Below are 23,318 nucleotides of genomic sequence, written 5' to 3'. Positions count from 1 at the left end.
TTCAGGATCCTTCCAATCTAATACTGTGGGAAGCCATTCTGACACGTGATTGGGTGGCTCCCGTTAAGGGTCTGAGGCGTTCTGGCTGTGTCAGCCCTTTCCTGATGAGAGAACCCATCCGTGTGGGGTGTGCCTGACCTCTGACCCCGGGGGCCCAATCACTGACCCTGACCTTGGAGTGCAGTCCCCCCTCAACCTTCATTGGATGGAATTCTCCCCTGAATCTCTTGTTCCCCAATAAAAAGCTACTCCCAGGCGTGTTCACTCTCTCTCTCTCCTGCTAGCCCTGAGTAATCCTTGCTGCCCTGCTGGGCAGTTAGAGGAGGGAACCAGAGAGGGGAGCCGTCTAGGACCTGGCAATAGAAATAAAATAACTGAGTCTGTGTGTTTTATTTCGATCTCTTCTAGCTAACTTTTATGCCAAGAACCTCATTAATGAAACCATTGTGCAGGCCGCATGGTGGATAATACCATCACACTTCTATGGGGATTAGTTGCCACTCCTGGGCCTCAAAGCGTTTGAGTGGCTTGTTGTAATAGCCAATGTTTTGGCTATTCTTGACGAGAGATAATGCTAAGGTCTGCACCTGTATCCAGTAGCCCATTAAATTCATGTCCTTGAATATTTAGTTTTAGCATGTGGCAAGAATCTAAATTTAAAGAAAGCATAGCCCAAACTTCCAGCTGCCAGCAAACTTCCAGCTGCCGGCTGATGATTGGCTCACAGCAGCCCCAGCAACATCTAGCTGATTGGCTCCTCTGCGGTGATGTTCATTGGGCTGTTTCCCTGCCCTTCAGACTGCCAGCTGATGATTGGCTCACAGCGGCCCCAGCAACATCTAGCTGATTGGCTCCTCCACGGAGCTGCTCATTGGGGGACTTCTTTGGCTCCGCCCACGCGACCCAGCCAATCGGCCTCAAGAACAGGAGGATTGTGGGAGGTGGTGAGGGTTGTGTGGGGGTGAGAGGCTTGTGGGAAGCCGGTGGTGGCAGTTGGGCTCTGAGGGTTTTTTCCTGAGGAGCTGTTTTGTTTGGCGTTTGTAGTTCTAAAAATAAAGTTAGTTTCTTTTGACAAGTGGCTCCTGAATTGTGCCCAGCCAGACTGCGGCATTCAATCTACAATTGTGGAGCCTAATCCCCTGGAACCTTTTTCTATAGTACGACTGGAAAATTTATCATGTAGGCTGGGTATTATTAATAACTCTGCTATTCTATCTCCTGGTGAAATTACTGATATACCCCTTGGAGAACTGGCTATAATTTTTACTTCACCTTCATAATTGGGATCAATTACCCCAGGACTTATCATAAGTCCTTTTAGAGCAGAAGAACTGTGTCCTAATAATAAGCCTACTGTTCCTTGGGGAAATGGCCTTTTTACCCCTGTGGGAATGATTTGAACTCCCATCTCTGGAATTAGTACTGCACTGGCGGAGGCGCAGATGTCCAATCCTGTGCTCCCTCTTGTTTGTCTAATGAGGGATCTAATGGATAATGTGTCCTGAGCACTACCCTGATGGTGTTGCTGGGTTCCTCCAGTGCCCCGTATATCTGTGGTCGTGGGCTCCGGAGCATGGGGCCCCCCTGTCCATTTTTTTGGCAATGGAGCCCAATGTATTTCTCCACGATATCATGGGTAAACACTTGGCCCTTGTCCATTTTTCGATAATGGAGTACCCTCTATAGTGGTTTGAGAATAGCATTCATTAGCCCAATGTCTCCCTCTATGGCATCATGGGCAAATACCCGGTATTCTACCCCTTTGATACCTAGTTTTGTTAAACCCTCCTCCTATGGGGCAACTCCTTTTAAAATGTCCTATTTGTTCACAATTGTAGCATGTTTTTGGCCTGGCACCTAAAGCCTATTGTACTGCAGCTGCCAAGACTTGCCCTTGTTCATTAATATCTCTGCATAATTTAATATATGTGTTTAAATCTCCATGTTTCCATGGTCTAATGGCCTCCCTGCACCATCTGTTTGCTTGTTCGTAGGCTAGTTGTTTTATTAATGGCATTGCTTGGTCTACATCCCCAAAGATTCTGGTAGCTGTTTGTATAAGCCTATCTACAAATTCAGCGTAAGGTTCATTAGCTCCTTCTATTACCTTAGATAATTGACCTTGTAAATCTCCATGCCCCTGTAAAGTTTTCCATGCCCTAACCACAGCTGAAGCGATTTGTGAGTATCGTTGCAGCTGACCCTCATAAGGTCCCTCTCCTAACAACATATCTAGATTTCTCTGAGGATAACCGGCTGCTGCATTTCGCCTAGCCGTCTCCGTGCAAAATTCCTGATTGGCAACCTTCCATAACAGATATTGTCCTCCATTTAGCACAGCTTTGCACATACTAGCCCAATCTGCTGGCGTAATGTTCAAGTTGTTAATGGATTTGACCATGCTTACAGTGAAGGGTGCTTGAGGACCATAGGTTGTTACAGCCTCTTTCAGCTGCTTCACTGCTTTGAAATCTAAAGCATGGTGAACTCGTTGCCATCCTGCCTCCTCTAATAAGGGCATGCTAATCTTTGAGATCCTGTCTCAGGATCCCATCTATCAACTACAGGGGTTTAGGGCCACTCAGCATATGTTGTCTCCATAGGTGGAGCGGTTGGTTGGACACCCATGCCCTCTGGCGATAGAAAAGTGTTAGTAGCAACTTCCCGTTGTAACTTGTCCCCTGATAGCCTTTCCTTCTCTAAACTTTCTTCCCCTGACTAACTCGAGAGATTTCCTCTTTTACTTGATCTAAAATGTCTTTTCCTTGACTAAGCAAACAAGATTGTACCAATGTCCATAATGGTAATGTGCCAACTGGCAGAGTTACTGGGCTCTTCTTTTCTATCTTTTTTAAATCTTCACCATGATGGTTCCATTGTGATATATTTAACAACCCCTCCTTAAGAAACCATGGGCTACACTTTTGTATCGTATCAACGTATGCCCTAACTGTTCTTGGTTTTACTGGGGTGCCTCCTTCCTCTAGCAATTTATTTAACACCCTTTCTGTTTGTTTTTTTACTAATTTCTGATCCCATATTTCTGCTACAAAGATAATGCAACCCATCAAGATAACACAAAACAAAACCGAAACAAAAACAAAACAAAAATTCGTTGTATCAGTTTTTCTATTTTCTTGACATGTGCATCCGTGGTCTATCTCTATCTCTTCCTCAGAGCCGAACAACTTTTCTAGCATCCTATTTATTTCTAGGGGCAGGCAGCTTGAAACAGAAACAAACAAATCAAAAGATGAATACACTGACTCTTAAAATGCTTGCCCTCAGGGGCGAGCAGTTTACCTTATCACTTACCCTCAGGCATTCCCTGCAGGGGCCACCAAATACCGCAGTCTGGCTGGGCACAAATAACTGGGAGGTCGAGCCACTTGAAGATTCAAGCAGGAATGAACTTTATTTCCGAAAACCCGCAAATGCCACCCACGTGAACTCTCCAGGAACTCCGGGAGAGCTCAAGCAGAACTCAACGGGAACTCCACAAGAACTCAACCATCACCATCCTAATTGCACGCTGGTGCCACCTCTCAACCACTCCCCCTGGCAAAACGCCAGGCACCATCCCAACTCTGCTGCAGCTGTCAACACCAAGTTCCCAACTGTAAACTTTCAAAAGAATATGTTAGTTAGAATGTGGAAAAAATGACTACTCTTCTACACTGGTAGTGGGAGAGTTTATCGATCATGTTTACAAAGAGATCTGGCATGATACTAAGTCTATAATTAATCTTTAACTCCAAAATTCTGCTTCTGGTTATTTATCTTAAAGAAATACTATCACATCTGCATAAAGAAACATGTATAAGGAATTTCATTATTTCATGGCTATAATTATGAAAGGTGGAAAATAACCTAAAAATTAGCAAAAATGTAAGTTGTGACACATCAGTAGAATGAAATATGCTTCAGTAAGTAAAGAGGATAAGTTAAATCTAATGTCAAAAAAATCCTCTAGGACATGTGATTTGATAGGCAGGGGAGAAGAGTAAACTGCGGGATAAAATTTATAGACTGATGCTAGAGCTTGGATCTTAAATATCCCCCAAAGGTCCGTGTGATGAAGGGCTGGTCCCCGAGAGGTGCTATTGTTAGATGGAGGAACCTTTAAGAGATGGGGCCAAGTGGAAGATCTTTGGGTCATTGGCTGCGTGTCCTTGAAGGGAATTGGGGATTGTGTGATCTCAGTCTCTCTCTCTCTCTCTCTCTCTCTCTCTCTCTCTCTCTCTCTCTCTCTCTCCCTCTCTCCCAGCAATTAGGTGAGCAGTTTTGCTCCACCACACTCTTCCTCCATGATGTGCTGCCTCGTGTCAGGACTAAAAGCAAATAGGGCCAACTGCTCAGAGACTGGAACCTCCAAAACTGTGAGCAGAAATAATCTTTATCTTTATATTGTATCTCAGGTATTCATTTTAATAACAGAAAGCTAACTGATGCATCATAATATGGATTATATTTCTAAAAAAACTGTATCATTTGTATGAATATTAATGCATAAATGTGCATTGAAAAAGTTCTAGAAAGATCCACCTGAAATCAATGATAAGCTTCTATCCCAAAGAGAGGATTGGGATTCAGGTGGTGGTCAATATGGATTTTGTTTATCTTTTTTTTTGTTGTTGTTTTTAGAATTTTTTAATTTTTTTAGTTTTCGGCAGACACAACGTCTTTGTATGTGGTGCTGAGGATCGAACCCTGGCAGTACGCATGCCAGGCAAGCGCACTACCACTTGAGCCATATCCCCAGCCCCGATTTTGCTTATCTTATTGTTTCATTTTTATAAAGGAAATTTAATTTCTCATTTTCATGTATTACTCAGATATTTTGAAAATTATAAATTTTAAAAATAGGGAAAAAGGAAAAGTCCTCAAACACAAAACACAAATGCAAAACACCAAATAAATAAATATAAATGGGTAATAATTGGAGGAAAAATTCTAAAAATATTTTTAGAAAAAAATGATAGTTCTCTTTAAGGATGAATGATGAAATTATCAATGATTTATTTTTAGCTATTCTTTCTATTGTTTTCTTTTGTTGTTGTTTTTCAAGTTTTCTATACTGAATATACATGAAGAAATTCTTAAATGGCAAAGAAATAGCTGGAAAATTCCAGCATGCTGCCATCTTTAATTCTTACCCTGTTAGAGAAGGTATAGTCGATTTGGAGTACAGTCACTTCTCCATACCTGCAGATTCCACATCTGCAGACTCAACCAAGTGCAGATAAAAATATTTGGAAAACACAACTGTACCAAAAATGTGGACTTTTTTTCTTTTCATTATTTCCTTAAAAATATAGTAGAATGGGGCTGGGGATGTGACTCAAGCAGTAGCGCGTTCAACTGGCATGCGTGTGGCCCAGCATCACACACAAACAAAGATGTTGTGTCCACCAAAAAATAAAAAAAACTAAAAAAACAAATAAATATTAAAATTCTCTCTCTCTCTCTTTCTTTAAAAAAATAGTAGAATAACTGTTTACATAGAATTTAGGTTGTATTTGATATAAATCATCTAGATTATTTAAAGTGTATGGGAGAATGGGCAGAGATTATATGAAAAAACTATGCCATTTTATATAATAGGCTTGAGGTTTTGAAGACTTTGGTGTCTGTAGAATTCCTGGAACTATTCTCCCAGGGATACTAAGGAATGACTATGGAAATTTCTAATGAAAAACTATTATGAAAAGTGATATTTGATGTCTCCTGATGTCATGTAAAGGATCAACACACTGATGTGCTGAAAACCAAATATAAAACAATAACATTTTGGGGGCTGGAGTTGTAGCTCAGTGGTTAAGCGTTTGCTTTGCATTCGTGAGGCACTAGGTTCGATCCTCAGCACCACATAAATAAATAAAGATATTGTGTCCATCTCCAAGTAAATATATATACTTTAAAAGAACATGAAAATTTTCTAAAAACCCTTTATCTGGGAGCTGGGGTTTTAGCTCAGTCAGTAGAGTGTTTGCCTTGCACATGTGAGGCGCTGGGTTCAATCATCAGCATCACATATAAACAAATAAATAAAATAAAAATATTGTGTCTGTCTACCACTAAAATATTTATTTAAAAAACCTCTATCAGTAGTGTTTGCTGATTTTCATAGTATTTTAAGGTGAATTGTATCCCCCCAAATGTTATGAAGTCCTAAAGCCCAGGGCCTCAGAAATAACTTTAAAAAAATAGGGTCACTGAAGATACAACTAGTTAAAATGAGGTCATCCAGGAGTAGGGGTAGTCTAACATGACTGATGTCCTTATAAGAAGAAGGGAAGAGATACAGAGAGATAAAGAGAAAATGCCATGTGACCATGGAGGCAGAGATCCGAGTGATGGGTTTAAAGTCAAAGAATGCCAGAGATTGATAGCTGCCACTGGAAGCTTTTTAGACAAAGAATTCCATCCAGAGTCTCAGAGGAAACAAAGCTCTGCCAACACCTTCAGACTTCTAGCCTGCAGAAGTAAAAAATAAATAAATTTCTGTTATATAAAGACACGTACTTTGTGGTACTTTGTTATGGCAGTCCTAAAGAATTAATACATGGGGGATAAATACTTCTATCATGGCCAATAGACATGACTTCACTGAATGCAGAATTGGGAAGAGATGGGCACAGCCTGTTAGGAGCCGGCATAAGCCAGCTCCAGCATACTCCCAAACAAAAGAATTTGAGCTCTTCTAAGACACAGGGAGTTCCAAGATTGTTCAGAAAAGACTCTGACATAGTGAAGCCAGATTTACAGATAGGTAGTTAGTGTAGTTAGGTAAATCAGGTCTAATATCAAGTAAGATTAATAAAATGGAGGCCATTATAGAGAATGGAGTCCAGGAAACCAGAGCAGCACTTGGGGAGATTGAAATGTTAATGTCCCCAAGGCCCAGAGCCCATCCTAAGGAACTGTTAATGAAACAGCTCCCAGCAAACAGGGAAATGCTGATCAAAAGCTGCCCCAGGTCCTTTCTGCCCAGATTACTCTTCAGCACATCTATCTCCCACCTTTTGGGCCTTCCCACCTGCATTCTGTCACTGAAAGATAAAGGGAAACAAGACATGAGTGTGGGAAAACTGAAAGAAGACCTTAGCTACAAAAAAGGGAAGACCTCCCCCTTCCATGGATTCTGCCTTTTGGGTCCCCTTCTTCCTCCAGGAGAAGTCTTTTCTTCTGTCCTTTAATAAAGCTTCTACTTTCCACTCTACACTTGCCTCGGCTGCTTCTCTGGTGTTATACTTCAGCATTTGGGGAAGCAAGGACTCGTCACCAGTAAACAGTGGTAACAATAGGATTGACTGAAAACCTTCCCTGTAGAGTTATCATCCATGAACACTGTCTTGCATTGTATGCACTTTATCTTTTTAAATCTCCATCTTGGATTCATGGACTATATTAATCTATTTCAGTTTCTAGAAAAAGAAATCAGATGATGAATGAAGTACCTGATATCTATGCAAATTTCAATGACAACATGAGAAAATATAGTTCAAGTTACTCTGTTGAGATGAATTCCTAGGTATATTTGAACTGTTTCAGTTAGGAATTTTAAGACCACTCTGCATTGATATATCTAGGATCAAGAAAAAAACAGATAATGACAGAAGACACAAATAGTGTCAGGACACTGGGATCTTTCTACGGATCCTCTCTATTGTCTCCAAGTGACCAGTAAGGAATTGGGCTTTACAGTCAATCAGACCTGGCTTCAAATTTCAGCTCTGTTACCTACTGTCTGTGTGATTTGAACAAACTATTTAACGTTTCTAAGCCTCAGTTTTCTCATCTGTATAAAGGTTGATCAAAACTAATAAAAATTAACTCAGAGGATAATAATGAGGAATATGGTTTTTGACACAATCCCTGGCATGTGATAAGTTTCATTAAATAGTAATTAAGTTATGGTGGCAGTTCTCCAGGGAAGGAGTTTGGAATCCAGGAGGCAGAGCAGCCCAACACAGAATCCTATTCTTCAGGTCTGACTGCAGACAAGAAATAAGCGAGGTGCCATAAGGAACAAGTGAGGTGCCATGTACCCAGGGCAAGTACTGTAGGGAGACTTGAACTGGGGAAACTCCTGCCACCGCTCTGGTTTGAACTCTGACTTTTCCCAGGAATTATTGGGTCTAAAATCACCCGTGTTTTATTCACATCTGGCCAAGGCAAATATGCCATGTTGAGAAGAAACAACATGTGAAGATCAAGACAGAGGACAAAGAGAGCATTCAGGGGCTGAGGTTGTGGCTCAGCGGTAGAGCGCTCCCCTAGCATGGACAAGGCCCTGGGTTGAATCCTCAGCACCACATAAAAATAAATTAACTAATTAAAGATATTGTATCTAGGGGCTGGGGATGTGGCTCAAGCGGTAGCGAGCTCGCCTGGCGTGCGTTCGGCCCAGGTTCGATCCTCAGCACCACATACCAACAAAGATGTTGTGTCCGCCGAGAACTAAGAAAAAATAAATAAATATTAAAAATTCTCTCTCTCTCTCTCTCTCTCTCTCTCTCTCTCTCTGTCCCCCTCTCTCTCACTCTCTCTTAAAAAAAAAGATATTGTATCTAACTACAATTAATATATATGAGAGAGAGAGAGAGCATCCATCCCTAGAAAAGTCAATGGAGCCCTGTGTTCAACAGGCTTTGCAAGCCAAATTTTGCCTAGCTTGGGGCAAGTATGGTAGGACAGGAAGAAGTCCCTGGGCGTGAGTGGTTGGCAGCAGGTATTGATCATCTGACTACCTGGGAAATACAGAGTTTATTTTATCTGATTACCTGGGAATTGCCTAAGAGACTTTTTCTTTCCTGATTCCAGAGAATTGCTGAGAGGATGTTTCCATTACAGTTCAAATGAAAAGATTAGATGATGCTGGTCCCCGGGAATAGGCAAGGGAGCAAAAGTGTACATTACTTTTTTTTTTTTTTTAGTTTTTGGCGGACACAACATCCTTGTTGGTATGTGGTGCTGAGGATGGAACCCGGGCCGCACGCATGCCAGGCGAGCGCGCTACCGCTTGAGCCACATCCCCAGCCCCAAGTGTACATTACTTGATTTTGCCTTTTATGTACCTTTCACATTCTTCATAATAAGAACCCCAAACTAGAATGTTACAGAGGAGAGGGAGAGAGAGAGAGAGAGAGAGAGAGAGAGAGAGAGAGAGAGAGAGAGAAGGCTGCGTCTGGCTTCTGATCTCACAGCCATTGCAGTATACTGAGCTCCATAGAGACAGTGCTGGGGCATTGGCCAACCCTGTGCCTCACTGAGGACAAACAACTAAACATGGGCAAAGGACATCCTAAAAAGCCCAGAAGCAAAATGTCATCCTATGCATTCTTTGTGCAAACTTGCCAGGAGGAGCACAAGAAAAATTGTCAAGGCTGAAAGAAGCAAGAAAAAGAAGGAAGAGGAGGAAGATGTGGAAGACGAAGAGGATGAAGAGGAAAGGGAAGATGAAGAAGATGATGAATAAGTTGGTTCTAGTGCAGTTTTTTTTTTCAACTCTCCTGTACACAGCTGTGTAAGATTTGTTTTTAAACTGTACAGTATCTTTTTTTGTATAGCTAACACACTACCGAATGTGTCTTTAGATAACCCTGTCCTGGTGGTATTTTTTTCTTTTTTTTAATGTTTATTTTTGGACACAATCCCTTTATTTTATTTATTTTTATGTGGTGCTGAGGATGGAACCCAGGGCCTGCCAAGTGCTAGGTTAGTGCTCTACCGCTGAGCCACAACTCCAGCCCCCTGATGGTATTTTTCAATAGCCACTGATCTTGCCTGGTACAGCTGTAAATTGGCATGGAAATTTAAGAAGGTTCTTGTTGGTGCACAGCACAAATTAGTTATATATGGGGATGGTAGTTGTTCATCTTCAGTTGTCTCCAATGTTGTTCTGTTAACTGAATACCACTCTGTAATTGCAAAAAAAGAAAAAAAAAGTTGCAGCTGTTTTGTTGACATTCTGAATGCTTCTAAGTAAAAACAGGGTTTTTTTTTTTAATTAAAAATAAAGAACCAAAAACTGAGATAAGAAAAATGAAAAAAAATTTTAAAACAATGAATGATCAGGACTATTTCCCCCCTCCATCTCTTTTATGAACCCCACCACACCCTGAACCATACACATGATTATTAAAATCTGTATTAAGGACTGTGTTTCTCATTGCAATCCCTTGCCATGCAAGAGAAATGATACAGATTTAGTTCCATGCTACTTGAAACTCCAAAGTTTCTTTATCATTCAAGGAGAAGGAATGCTCCTCAAATTAACACAACAGGTTGCTTCCCTTCTCTGCTTGAAATCCTTCACTAGTTTTCCATTACTGTCCATTTGAAAGGAATGCTGGTTTCTTTAGGACCAGGATGCAGGATGCATGTATTCTCCTGTTTCATCTCCTATTTCCTGTTGTTCTCCCTCCAACAATACAGTACCCTCTTTTTTGGAGGTACTTTGCCCTTCACCTCTCTTGGTCAGGCTCTTTCTACTTCCTGGAATGTTCTCCTTATACACACACACACACATACACACACACACACACACACCTGTCCATCCTTTTCTCTCCCTCTACATTAGACCAGGGCCTTGCAAGGCCTTCTCAAACCCCTCCTCAAACCTTTTATGTGCACATTATAATGGTCATGACCTCTGTTATGTTTACAAATTTTTATTATAATTGTCATATTTCTCCCCTGCAGGAAAGGTAAGTCTTTTAAGTACAGGAGTGATTTTTTTTTTTTAGGAATACTTAATAAATCCAATGAATTCTAAAGCAATTGGCAGTTTTGGAGGCATTTTCAAGTATATTGTTTTCACAGATTCTTGAAACAACTCAGTTTTGAGGGGTGTGGTAGCGTACACTTGTCATCCCAGCGAAATAATTGATGTTCTGTTAACTGAATACCACTCTGTAATGTTTTCCTTCTCCTTTCCCCAACACACACACACACACACACACACACACACACACACACACACACACACCTCTGTCCATCATTTCTTCTTCCTCTATATCAGACCAGAGCCTTGCCTTTTCTACAAGAACTTCCCAACCCTCTCCACAAATTATAATTATAATGGGAGGCTAGAATAGGAGGATCACAAGTTTGAGGCCAAACTGGGTAACTCAGTGAGACCCTGTCTCAAAATAAAAAGGGCTCAGTATGCACTTCGGTGGTAGAGAGCTCCTGGGTTCCATCTCCAGGACTAAAAACAGAAAGAAAACACAACTCAGCTTTTAACCTATCAGTCGTGTGCTTTTATTGTCCTCCTGACGATTTTGCAAATAAGGAAGTCCAGGTTCCTGTAGGTGGGTACCTGGGCTTCAGCTATTCTGCTGGCTCCTGTTCCACGGGGGTCTTCAATGTTCTCTTGACTACAAAACCCAGGGAATTTGGAAACTTCTCACACTGTTAAATACATCCCGTCTTTTTACTTACAGTCTGGACAAGGGAGTCAGGGGGCCTGGGTATTTAGGCCTCACTAGTTTTAAGATTTTTAACTTTGCTGGATCTCAGCTGTCTCATCTATAAAATGTCAGGGTGACACCAAATAAGGAATTCTCAAATAGTTTACATTTCACATCCATTAATCTTTCTAATCCAGAGAGTCCCAACTTTCATGCTTCCTATTGTCCAATAGATGCCTCTCTCCCTCAAAAGTTTATCCTACCGTAGGTTTGCTGTGCCACCTTGGGGGCTTTGGTGCATGATTTTCTATGTCCACTGTGAAGGTGGCTTTCTTCTGATGTCTTATGAGTACATGCCTTTGCTTTACAACCAAGGACACTCTGCTTTGTTTCACCACCTAACCACCAGAGACAAAGGAAGGGCCCCTTTCCTTCTCCTTACCTTCCTTATTACATTCTTTGAAGTCCTTCTTTCCCAACCAGCAGGAGCAATAAGCTTTCCTAGACAGAGTGGTGTCTACCCTAATAAGTGCTCATAAAAGGAACTGGGTTCTGCTCTGATAGAAATAAAGAGAGAGAAAGGGAAAGAGAAAGAGAAAGAAAGATGTTTCTATCCAACTTATTTACGTAAGCTTTAAAGACATGAAAGGGTTCTGATGTATGTTAATGCTATGGTTTTAAAACACGTAATTCTGTTAATAGTCTGAAACCTTGCTGAGAATATTGTTTATCATTGTGGAGAACACAAAATAAATTCTGATGGTATGATTAAAAAAAATCATCATAGCTCTAACATATACATATAAAACTCATTCTATTAGAAATTAAATTATAGCTGTTCCTCAGTATCTGCAGGAGATTGATTGGCTCAGATACCAAAATATTTGAATTCCCCAACTCCCTTAATATAGTATTTGCACATAAAGTGTACATGTCCTCCTGTATATACTTTAAATCTTCTCTGGATTACTTACAATACATAATCCAAATGCCATTTAAATAGTTGCTAGTGTAACGGTGGTCCACGTCACCTTTTGAATATAGCTCTGAGACTTATTTTTAAAAGGGACCTGTTTTTCTTTCCTCTTCTCCCGCTCCTCCTCCCTAACCTGGGGATGGGGAACAAGATTACCTTCAGTTTTACCTGTGCACAACAGGAAGGGGATGTCTGCCAGGGGATCTAGGAAGTTACTACCTCCCAAATTCACAAGTGAATCCTAACACACCATCAGGGTGCCCCGGGGCCCCTGGTCGGGGCACACCTGGAATGTAGACTTTGAATAGCCCCTTGGAAAGCCCCTTGTTCCTTCTGATGGGCAGAATCACAGTCTTTGGGACTGGAGTCCCCTGAGTTTCTTCTTTGCTAGCAAAGCTATAAAACCTCTTTTTTTTTTTTTTTTCTTTTTCTCAAAACCATGTCCTCATTATTGAATTAGCATCGGGGACAAGGACCAAGCTTTTGGTTACACTAGATTGTATTATTTAGGGGATAATAACAAGCAAAAAGTCTGTACATGTTCGGCACAGATGTAATTTTTTTCCCCAGATGTTTCCCATTCAAGTTTGGTAGAATCTGTGGATGTGAAACCAAAAGACAGAGAGGATCAACTGTGTAATGATACCATTGTCTATCATTTTTACAGCTATCATAAATTCAATGATAAAAAGTAAATCCATCTCCAGGAAACATGTAATTATATAACCTTATTGTAAGAAGCCTGTTGTTGTGTTTTACTGAATAGCATTGCAGTTCTTAGAATGAAATTTGACATAGCAACTGGAAGAACAACAGCTTTAACTTAAAAAGAGTTTTATTTTTAGAGCTGTCATGGTATAAATGTTATTCTAAGATGGCTAAGCTGTTGGAAATTGTCCAAGTTTTGTGAAAGTTTTTCATTAAGTGTTTCATGTTATTACCACTATAAACCCAAACATTGCAAACTCTCCATAAGCTGTTATAAAGCTGGTTCAGTTGATAAATTACTAAAATCCCCCTCCTTTAAAGTTCCAAGCCACGAAACATTTGTTACATTGCTAAGAGGAATAAATGACATGGATTGACCACCCAAAGATTCTGTTAGTCATCTACAGAGAGAATTGCACCACTTGCACCATTTCTTGCTTATCTCGGTTGTTAACAATACCAAGATGTCAAACTGCATAGAGATTGGGTCTCTAGCAGCAGAGGGTGGTATAAGCACACAGCTACTGTAGAAATTTGGGAGAGGGAACCAAAAATATCTGTCAGGTGTATAGGATGTAACTGGTGGGTAGAAGAAGAGAATTAGAAGAAACAATAATCAGTCAAGTTTCTTTTCATGAACTAGCCCAAGGCCACAAATAGAGACTGTCAGGAGAATGATCAGAACAAAATAGCATAATGGCACATAGATACAGAGATTTAAGAATTAATTTTAGCTTTCATTTAAAAATACATTCGATTTAGGCTGGGATTGTGGCTCAGTGGTAGAGCGTTTGCCTAGCATGTGTGAAGCACTGGGTTTGATTCTCAGCACCACATGTAAAGATAAATAAATAAAGGTCAATAACTAATAAAATATTTTTTAAAATAATAGTTGTTTAGCACCTCACTGTTGCTGAGATTGGCCTTAAACTGGCGGTCCTCTTGCCTTAGCCTCCTGAGCTGCTGGAATTTCAGGCAGGCACCACCGCACCTGGATCATTAAATCCAGTTTTAAGCATGCTTTTCCCAGGAATTAAATACAATCATGTTGTTGCATAACCATTACCACCATCCAGCTCTGGAACCTTTCAACCTCCCAAACTGATACTCTGTACCTTTGAAACTCTAATCCTTCATTACCCTTACCCTCAATCCCCTGGCAAACACCTTCTGTCACTATGTTATTCAACTATTCCCAATACCTCATGTAAGTGGAATTGTACAGTATTTCTCCCTGTGGCTGACTTCTTTCACTCAGCATGATGTCGGGGTTCATTCATGTTGTGGCCTTCGTCAGAATTCCCTTCCTTCTTAAAAAAAATTATTTTATTTTATTTTTAACTAATATATAAAAATTACACAGACTGGGGCTGGGGTTGTGGCTCAGAGGAAAAGCACTTGCCTAGCATACCTGAAGCACTGGGTTTGATCCTCAGCACCACATAAAAATTAAATAAAAGTATTGTGTCTGCCTACAACTAAAGAATAAATATTGAAAAAAAATTACACATACCTATAGAATACCCTGTGCTGTTTCCATACATGTATACATTGTGTGATGGTTTAATCTGGGTAAACATATTGACTTCTTGATACATTTATCCTTTCTTTATGGTAAAAAACATTCAAAATCCTATCTTCTTGCATATATATATGCAATATGTATAACATTATCCCTATTCATACTCACCCTGCTGTGCAATAGCACACAGAGCTTCTTTTTCCTGTTTAACTATAACCTATTACCCACTGATCAACCTTTCCCTCTCCTTCCCTCCCTCCTAGTCTCCTCAGCTTCTGGAAACCCTCATTCTAATTCTACTCTCAACTTCTATGAGATCAATTTTTTTTTGTTTTGTTTTGTTTTGTTTTAATGGAGAACAAATCATTCTAAAAATAGATCTCAGTAATAATGAAATACCGAAAGCTGGTCATTATAAAAGAAAAAAAAAGATAATAGGAGTCTTAAAATTTTTTTCTGAGCATACAGATTTTATCACTGTAATATACTGCCAATTTTCTATTTGAATTATTCCTTTTATGGATTATCCGAGGAAGTTTTAAAATCAAAGCATGGCTTCTGCCTGATATTTAAACATTTAAGTAAGTACCTTTTAAAGGAATGCAAAGAAAATCAAGCATTTGTGTAAGTAAACAGAAGATAAATTTATGCTCATTGAAATGTGTTCCAAAGTATTATATTGTTTCATATTACTGATTTCTTCATTTTTTGTGGATAAAAAAAGCTTTACTGAAAGTACTGGTATAATAAAAATTATCTGAAATATGATATCATGACACATGGATATCATGAAATATGGATCTATATGACACATGCAATATGGAGGAAATTTTATGAAACCTGTATGGTTAGATTAGTTTGAAATGTGGGCTGATGTGTAAGTTGTATATTACTACTAGGTCTCAACTGGTTGTGCAAATACTGCATTTGTTTCTTTGCAACATATAGTTAAGACACACTTGATAGTGGTGAGGCCTTCTCAGTTGAACTTGTTTTATCTCCTGCATTCTTGATATTTCAGTACCAGCCTGGAGTTTTTCTTGAATACTTACTTCTTAGCACTTTGAAAACAGAAAACCACTTTTAAAGTACTAAGTGTTTAAACTTTGCCTTGAAAGTTTACTCTACTTTTTAGGGGTTGGAAATATGGTAGTTATGTCCTTTCTCTGTCTGTAAGCAGTATACAATTTGTTACTTTCAAATAGCAGTACTTTGGGTAGAAAGATCAAGTTTTTTATATTCCACAAATGAGTGAGATCATGTGATACTTGTCTTTCTGTGACTGACTTATTTCACTTAACATCATAATTTTCCGTTCTTTCCATGTTGTCACAGGTGACAAGATTTCATCCTTTTATGAGGCTGAATAATACTCCATAGTGTACTGGTACCCTATTTTCTTTATCCATTCATCAGCTGATGGACACTTAGGTTGCTTTCATTTCTTGGGTAACATGAATGGGACTGCAATAAACATGCATGTGCAGATATTTCTTTGACATACTGATTTTAATCCTTTGGGTATATATATTCAGTATTGGGATTGCTGCATCATATGATTGTTCTATTTTAAATTTTGGGGGAAATCTCCAAACTGTTTTTCCACAATGTCTGTACTATTTTACATTGCCACCAACAGTGAGTGAGTGAGATGGTATCTCATTGTAGTTTTGATTTGCATTTCCCTGATGATTAGTGATACTGAGCACTTTTTTCAGATACTTGTTGGAGATGTGCGTGCGTGTGTGTGTGTGTGTGTGTGTGTGTGTGTGTGTGTATTTCTTTAAGAAACATTTGCTTAGATCTATTGCTCATTTCTGTGTTTTTTTTTTTTGGGGGGGTAGAGAGTACTGGAGATTGAACTCAGGAGCACTCAACCACTGAGCCACATCCCCAGCCCTTTTTGTATTTTATTTAGAGACAGGGTCTCACTGAGTTGCTTAGCATCTTGCTTTTGCTGAGGCTGGCTTTGAACTCAGGATCCTCCTGCCTCACCTCCTGAGCCACTGGGATTACAGGCATGCACCACTGTGCCTGGTTATTGTCCATTTCTTTTTTATTATTTTTTTATCTTTTAATATTTATTTTTTAGTCATAGTTTGACACAATACCTTTGTTTTATTTATGTATTTTTTATGTGGTACTGAGGATCGAACCCAGGGCCTTGCACATGCTAGGCGAGCACCCTACCAATGAGCCATCATCTCAGCCCTTGCCCATTTCTTAATTAGATTATTCGGGAGTTTTTATTTTGTTTTGTTGTATTGCTATTGAGTTGTTTGAGCTCCTATGTATTCTGGACATTAAGTCCTTGTCAGATGTTGAGATTGAAAATATTTTCTTCCATTCTGTAGTTTGTCTCTTCCACTCTCTTAATTTTCTTTGTTCTACAGAAGATTTTCAGCTTGATGTTATATCATTTATCTATTTTTGCTTCTGTTTATTGTGCTTTTGGGGTCTCATCCAAAAAACCTTCCTCATTCCAATGTCCTAAAGCACTTCCCCTATGTTTTCTTCTAGTAGTTTCATAATTTCAGGTCATATATTTAGGTCCTTAAGCCACATTGAGTAGATTCAGTATCTGTAAGAGATAGGGATCTAGTTTCATTTTTCTCAATGTGGCTATCCAGTTTTCCCAGCACCATTTATTGAAGAAACCATTCATTCTCCAATGCATGGTCTTAACACCTTTTTTCAAAAGTTAGTTGGTTGTAGATTCATGTTTCATTAGCCTCTGTGTCTGTTTTTTGATGTGGATGCCATGATGTTTTAATTACTATAGCTTTGTAGTATGTTGTGAAGTCAGGTAGTGTAGTGTCTACTGCTTTGCTGTTTTTTGCTCAAGTTTGCTTTAGTAAACAGTGTATTTCTGTGGTTTCATACAGATTTTAGAATACTTTCTACTTCTGTGAAAAATATTACTATTATTTTGATAGGGATTGCATTGAATCTGTAGATTGGCTTGGTTACTATAGATATTTTAACGATATTATTTCTTCTAACCCGTAAACATGGGATACCCTTCCATTTCTCTGTGATCTCTTCAATTTATTTTATCAGTGTTTTATAGCTTTCATTGTAGAGATTTTTACATTCTTTGGATAAACTTATTTCTACATATTTTTCTTGTAGCTATTATAAATGGGATTGCCTTCTTGATTTATTTTCATTTGTTATTGATAAAGAGCAACAATACCAATTTTTGTATGTTGATTTTTCTATCCTATAACCTTCTTGAATTCATTTATTAGTTTTAATAGGTTTCTTGTTTTGGGGGAGGTTTTTTGGTGGAATATTCAGGGTTTCTATATATAAGATCATTTCATCTATAAACAATGACAATTTGATTTCCTCTTATACAACATGGTTGCCCTTTATTTATTTGTTTTGCTTAATTGCTCTGGCTGGGACTTTAAATACTATAATGAATAAAGGTGGTGTTAGTAGGCATCCTTATCTTATTATAGGTTTGAGAAAGAGAGTCACTAGGCATGGTGGTGCATGCCTATGATCCTAGCTGTGTGGGAGGCTGAGGCACAAGTTTGAGGACAGCTAGGCAAGTTAGTGAGAATCTGTCAAAAAATAAAAAGGGCAGAGTATGTAGCTCAGATGTAGAGTATCCCTGGGTTCAATTCTCAGTACCAGACACACACACACACACACAAACAAACAAAAGGAAAAATTGAGAGGGGGTTGTTGTAAGGGGCCTCTTCCATCCTATTTAATTTTTTGGAATAATTTCAGAAAGATTAGCATCTGTTCTTAATGTTTAGAAGAATTCAACATTGAAATAATCTGGTGCTGGGCTTCTCTTTGATGGGACACTTTCTATTATTGTCTCGATCTCATTACTAACTAACTGTATGTTCCAGTTTTCTTCTTGGTAAGTTATATGTTTTCCAGGAATTCTTTCATTTTTTCCAGGTTATCACATTTGTGTGGATAGTTGTTCATAATTATATCTAATGATCCTTTACACTTCTGTAGTGTCTGTTGTAATGTTTCCATTTTCATCTCTGATTTTTTTATTGGAGTCTTCTTTCCTTTCTTCTTGATTTAGCTAAGGGTTTAACCACTTTATATTTTTGAAGAACCAGGTCTTCTTTTCACTGATCTTTCACATTTTTTGTTAGCTTCTGTTTCATTTATTTTTTTTCATCCTTATTATTTCTTCCTTTCTACTAATTTTGCATTTGATTTGTTCTAGTTTCCATTCCTTGAGATGCAACAGTCTTTCTACTTTTTTGATATATGTGTCAGTTGCTATGAATTTCCCTTTCATACTGCTTTTACAGTATGTTTCCATAGGTTTGGGTATATTGTGTTTCATTTTTATTCGTTTCAATAAATTCTCAAATTTTCATCTTAATTTCTTCCTTGATCTTTGGGTTGTTGAGAATATATTTAGCCGGGCACAGTGGTACACATCTGCAATCGCAGCAGCTCAGGAGACTGAGGCAGGGGGATCTTGAGTTCAAAGCCAGCCTCAGCAATAGCAAGGCACTAAGCAACTCAGTGAGACCCTGTCTCTAAGTAAAATACAAAATAGGGCTGGGGATGTAGTTCAGTGGCTGAGTGCCCCCAGTACATCCCCCAAAAAGAATAAAATATTTAATTTCCATGTATTTGTAGTTTCCAAGGTTTTTCTTATTATTAATTTCTAGTTTCTTTTCATTGTGGTCAGATAAAATAACTTGACATGATTTCAGTTTTTAAAATATTGTTGAGATTTTTTTGTGGCCTCTGTCATATGATCTATCAAGTGAATGTTCATGTACTGTTGAGAAGAATGTATATTCTTCAACTTTTAGATGGAACATTCTATAGATGTCCATTTAGTCTAGGGTGCAATTTAACTTTTTCTCCTTTTTGATTTTTTGGGGGGAGTCTGGATGACCTGTCCCTTGCTGAAAATGAGATGTTAAAGTCCCCTACTATTATTCGTCTCTTTCTACTATTAGGTCTATTAATATTTGGTTTATTTATTTAGATGCTTCATTTTTGGAGATATATATATATATATATATATATACATATACATATATATATATATATATACATATATATATATATATATATGTATATATATATATATATATGATCAGAGCTGGGAGTAGTGGTGGATATCTATAAATCTATAATTGTAGTGGCTTGGGAGGCTGAGGCAGGAAGATTGCAAGTTTTATGTCAGCCTCAGCAACTTAGTGAGGCCCTAAACAACTTAGTGAGACCCTGTATCAAAATAAAAAAATAAAAAGGGCTGGGGATGTGGCTCAGTGGTTAAGCACCTCTGGGTTCAATCTCTAGTACAAAAATAAATGAACAAAACCCACAAATATTTATGATTGTTATTTCCTCTACTGAATTGACCACTTTATCACTGAAAAATGAACTTCCTTGTCTCCTTTTATGACATTTGACTTAAAGTTTATTTTTATGCAAGGATTCCAATTTGCTCACATTCTCACCCATCCTTATTATTTTCTGGTTTCTTGATAATAGCTCCACAATGGGGTGAAGTGGTACATCACTGGGATTTTTGTTTTCATTCTCTAGTGATTGGTGCTGCTGTAAATCTTTCCCTGTATTGGCTGGCCATGTGTGTATCTTCTCTGGAAAAATGTCTATCAACTCCATTTCCCACTGTTAATCAGGTTGTTTCTTGTTGTTAAGTTGTAGGCTATATTCTGAGTAGTAATCGTTTACTAGATATATCTTTAAAAATATTTTCTCCCATTCTACAGGTTGCCTTTTCACTCTGTTGGTTGGGTCATTTGATGCACACAAGTTTTTAATTTTGATGAAGTCCAATTTACTTATTATTTTTTTGTCGTGCTTTTGGTGTCAGAAAGCTTTTAATTGTTTATTTGAAATATACCCTGCCTCTGGGCTGGGGTTGTGGCTCAGCAGTTGAGCGCTTGTCTAGCACATGTGAGGTCCTGGGTTCTATCCCCAGCACCACATAAATATAAATAAATTTAAAAAAGGTACTGTTAACTCAAAATGGATCAAGGATCTAGGAATCAAACCAGAGACTCTGCGTCTAATAGAAGAAAAAGTAGGCCCTAATCTCCATCACGTGGGGTTAGGCCCCATGTTCCTTAATAAGACACCTATTGCACAAGAATTAAAGCCAAGAATCAACAAATGGGATGAATTCAAACTAAAAAGTTTTTTCTCAGCAAGAGAAATAATATGTGAAGTGAATAGGGAGCCTACATCCTGGGAACAAATTTTTAACCCTCACACATCAGATAGAGCTCTAATCTCTAGGATATACAAAGAACTCAAAAAGTTAAACAACAAAAAAATAAATAACCCTAAATCAACAAATGGGCCAAGGACCTGAACAGACACTTCTCAGAAGAGGATATACAATCAATCAACAAGTACATGAAAAAATGCTCACCATCCCTAGCAATCACTAGCAATCAGAGAAATGCAAATTAAAACTACTCTAAGATACCATCTCACTCCAGTAAGAATGGCAGCTATTATGAAGTCAAACAACAAGTGCTGGTGAGGATGCAGGGGAAAAGGTACACTCATACATTGCTGGTGGGACTGCAAATTGGTGCAGCCAATTTGGAAAGCAGTGTGGAGATTCCTTGGAAAACTGGGAATAGAACCACCATTTGACCCAGCTATTCCTCTTCTTAGACTATACTCAAAAGACCTAAAAACGGCATACTACAGGGACACAGCCACATCAATGTTTATAGCAGCACAATTCACAATAGCTAGACTGTGGAGCCAACCTAGATGCCCTTCAATGGATGAATGGATTAAAAAAAGTGGCATTTATACACAATGGAATATTACTCAGCACTAAAAAATAACAAGATTGTGGCATTTGGAAGGAAATGGATGGCATTAGAGCAGATTATGCTCAGTGAAGTTAGCCAATCCCTAAAAAACAAATGCCAAATGTCTTCTCTGATATAAGGGAGGTGACTCAAAATGGGGTAGGGAGGAAGAGCATGAGAAGAAAATTACCTTTAGGTAGGGAAGAGAGGTGGGAGGGAAAGGGAGGGAGAATGGGAATTGCATGGAAGAGGGAAGGAGACCCCCCTTTGTTATACAGAATACAGGTATGAAGATGTGAGGGGAAAAAAAAGAAGAAGAAGTGGGTCACATTAGATTGGGTAGAGAGAAGGGAGGGAGGTGAGGGGAAGGGGGAAATGGAAGGACATAGAATAAAATAGACATTATTATTGCTGTGGGTATATACGTAATTGCATGACCAATGTGATTCTGCAAACTGTAAACTCAGAAAAATGAGAAATTATATCCCATCTGATTCAAATGTATGATATGTCAAGATCATTGTACTGTCATGTGTAACTAATTAAAACAAATAAAAAATTTAAAAAAGGTACTGTGGTCAACTACAACTAAAAAATAAATATTTAAAAATAAAATAGAATATACCCTGCCTCCTGTGGAGATTCCTCAAAAAACTAAGAATGGAACCATCATATGACCAATCAATCCCACTTCTCAGTATATATCCAAAAGATCTAAAACCAGCATACTATAGTGATGCAGGCACATCAATGTTTACAGCAGCATAATTCATAATAGCCAAGCTATGGAACCAAGCTGGGTGCCCTTCCACAAAAGAATGAATAAAGAAAATGTGGCATATATACACCACGGAGTATTACTCAGCTGTAAGGAAGAATGAAATTTGCTGATAAATGGATGAAAGTGGAGAATATCATGCAAGATGCAATAAGTCAGATCCACAAAGTCAAAGGTTGAATGTTTTCTCTGACATGCAGAAGGTAATGCAAAATAAGGGTGGAAAAAGGAAGAAAAGAAAAGGGGGATTTCATCAAAATAGAAAAAAGATCAGAGGGAAGAGGAAGAGGATTGAAGGGGAGGGAGAGAAGCCACAGGATAAGGGGATAACAGTGGGGAAATGTGACCTAACTTTCCTATGTACATGTACGAAAGCACCAGAGTGAAGCGCACCATTATGTATATCCTCAAGGCACTAATCAAAACCAAAACCAAAAAAAAAAAAAAAAAAAAAAAAAAAACAAGGAAGTAAATTAGAAATTAGAGGGAATGGAACAGGAGAGGCAAGAGGCAGGGAAAGGGAATATACTCAGGGCCACATTAAAGCAAATTATATTCCATGCTTTTATAATTATTCAAAATGAAACCTAATGCTATGTATAAGTAAAAAGAACCAATACAAAAAAATGCCCTGACTCATAGGTATCACTGAACCAGGTCCCTCTATGTGCTAAGCTTCTGTCAGAGATAAATGTCTTTTGAAATACAGAACAGGGATAATTATAAAATTGAAATGTAAAACTAACGTAATTATGAAAGTTCCAAATACAGAGGAAGTTCCATATGCTAATAGTCTTACTAATATGTCCTGGGAGATTTCTTTAAGAATTCAGGGGCTGGCCAGGCCTGGTGTGCACACCTGTAATCCCAGCCGCTCAGGTGGCTGAGGTAAAAGGATTGCAAGTTCAAAGCCATCCTCAGCAATTTATTGAGGCCCTAAGCAACTCATTGAGACCCTCCCTGTCTCTAAATAAAATATGTAAAAGGGGTTGGGGATGTGGCTCAGTGGTTAAGCACCCTGGGTTCAATCCCTGGTATCAAAAAAAAAAAAAATTAAAAAAAAAATAAATAATGCAGGAGTGGGTACAAGACACAAAGGGAGACAAGGTGT

Source organism: Spermophilus citellus (genome assembly GCF_964194105.1).
Source record: "Spermophilus citellus genome assembly, chromosome: 16".
In the NCBI taxonomy this organism is placed as follows: domain Eukaryota; kingdom Metazoa; phylum Chordata; class Mammalia; order Rodentia; family Sciuridae; genus Spermophilus; species Spermophilus citellus.
Note: the sequence above shows the minus strand (reverse complement) of the source record.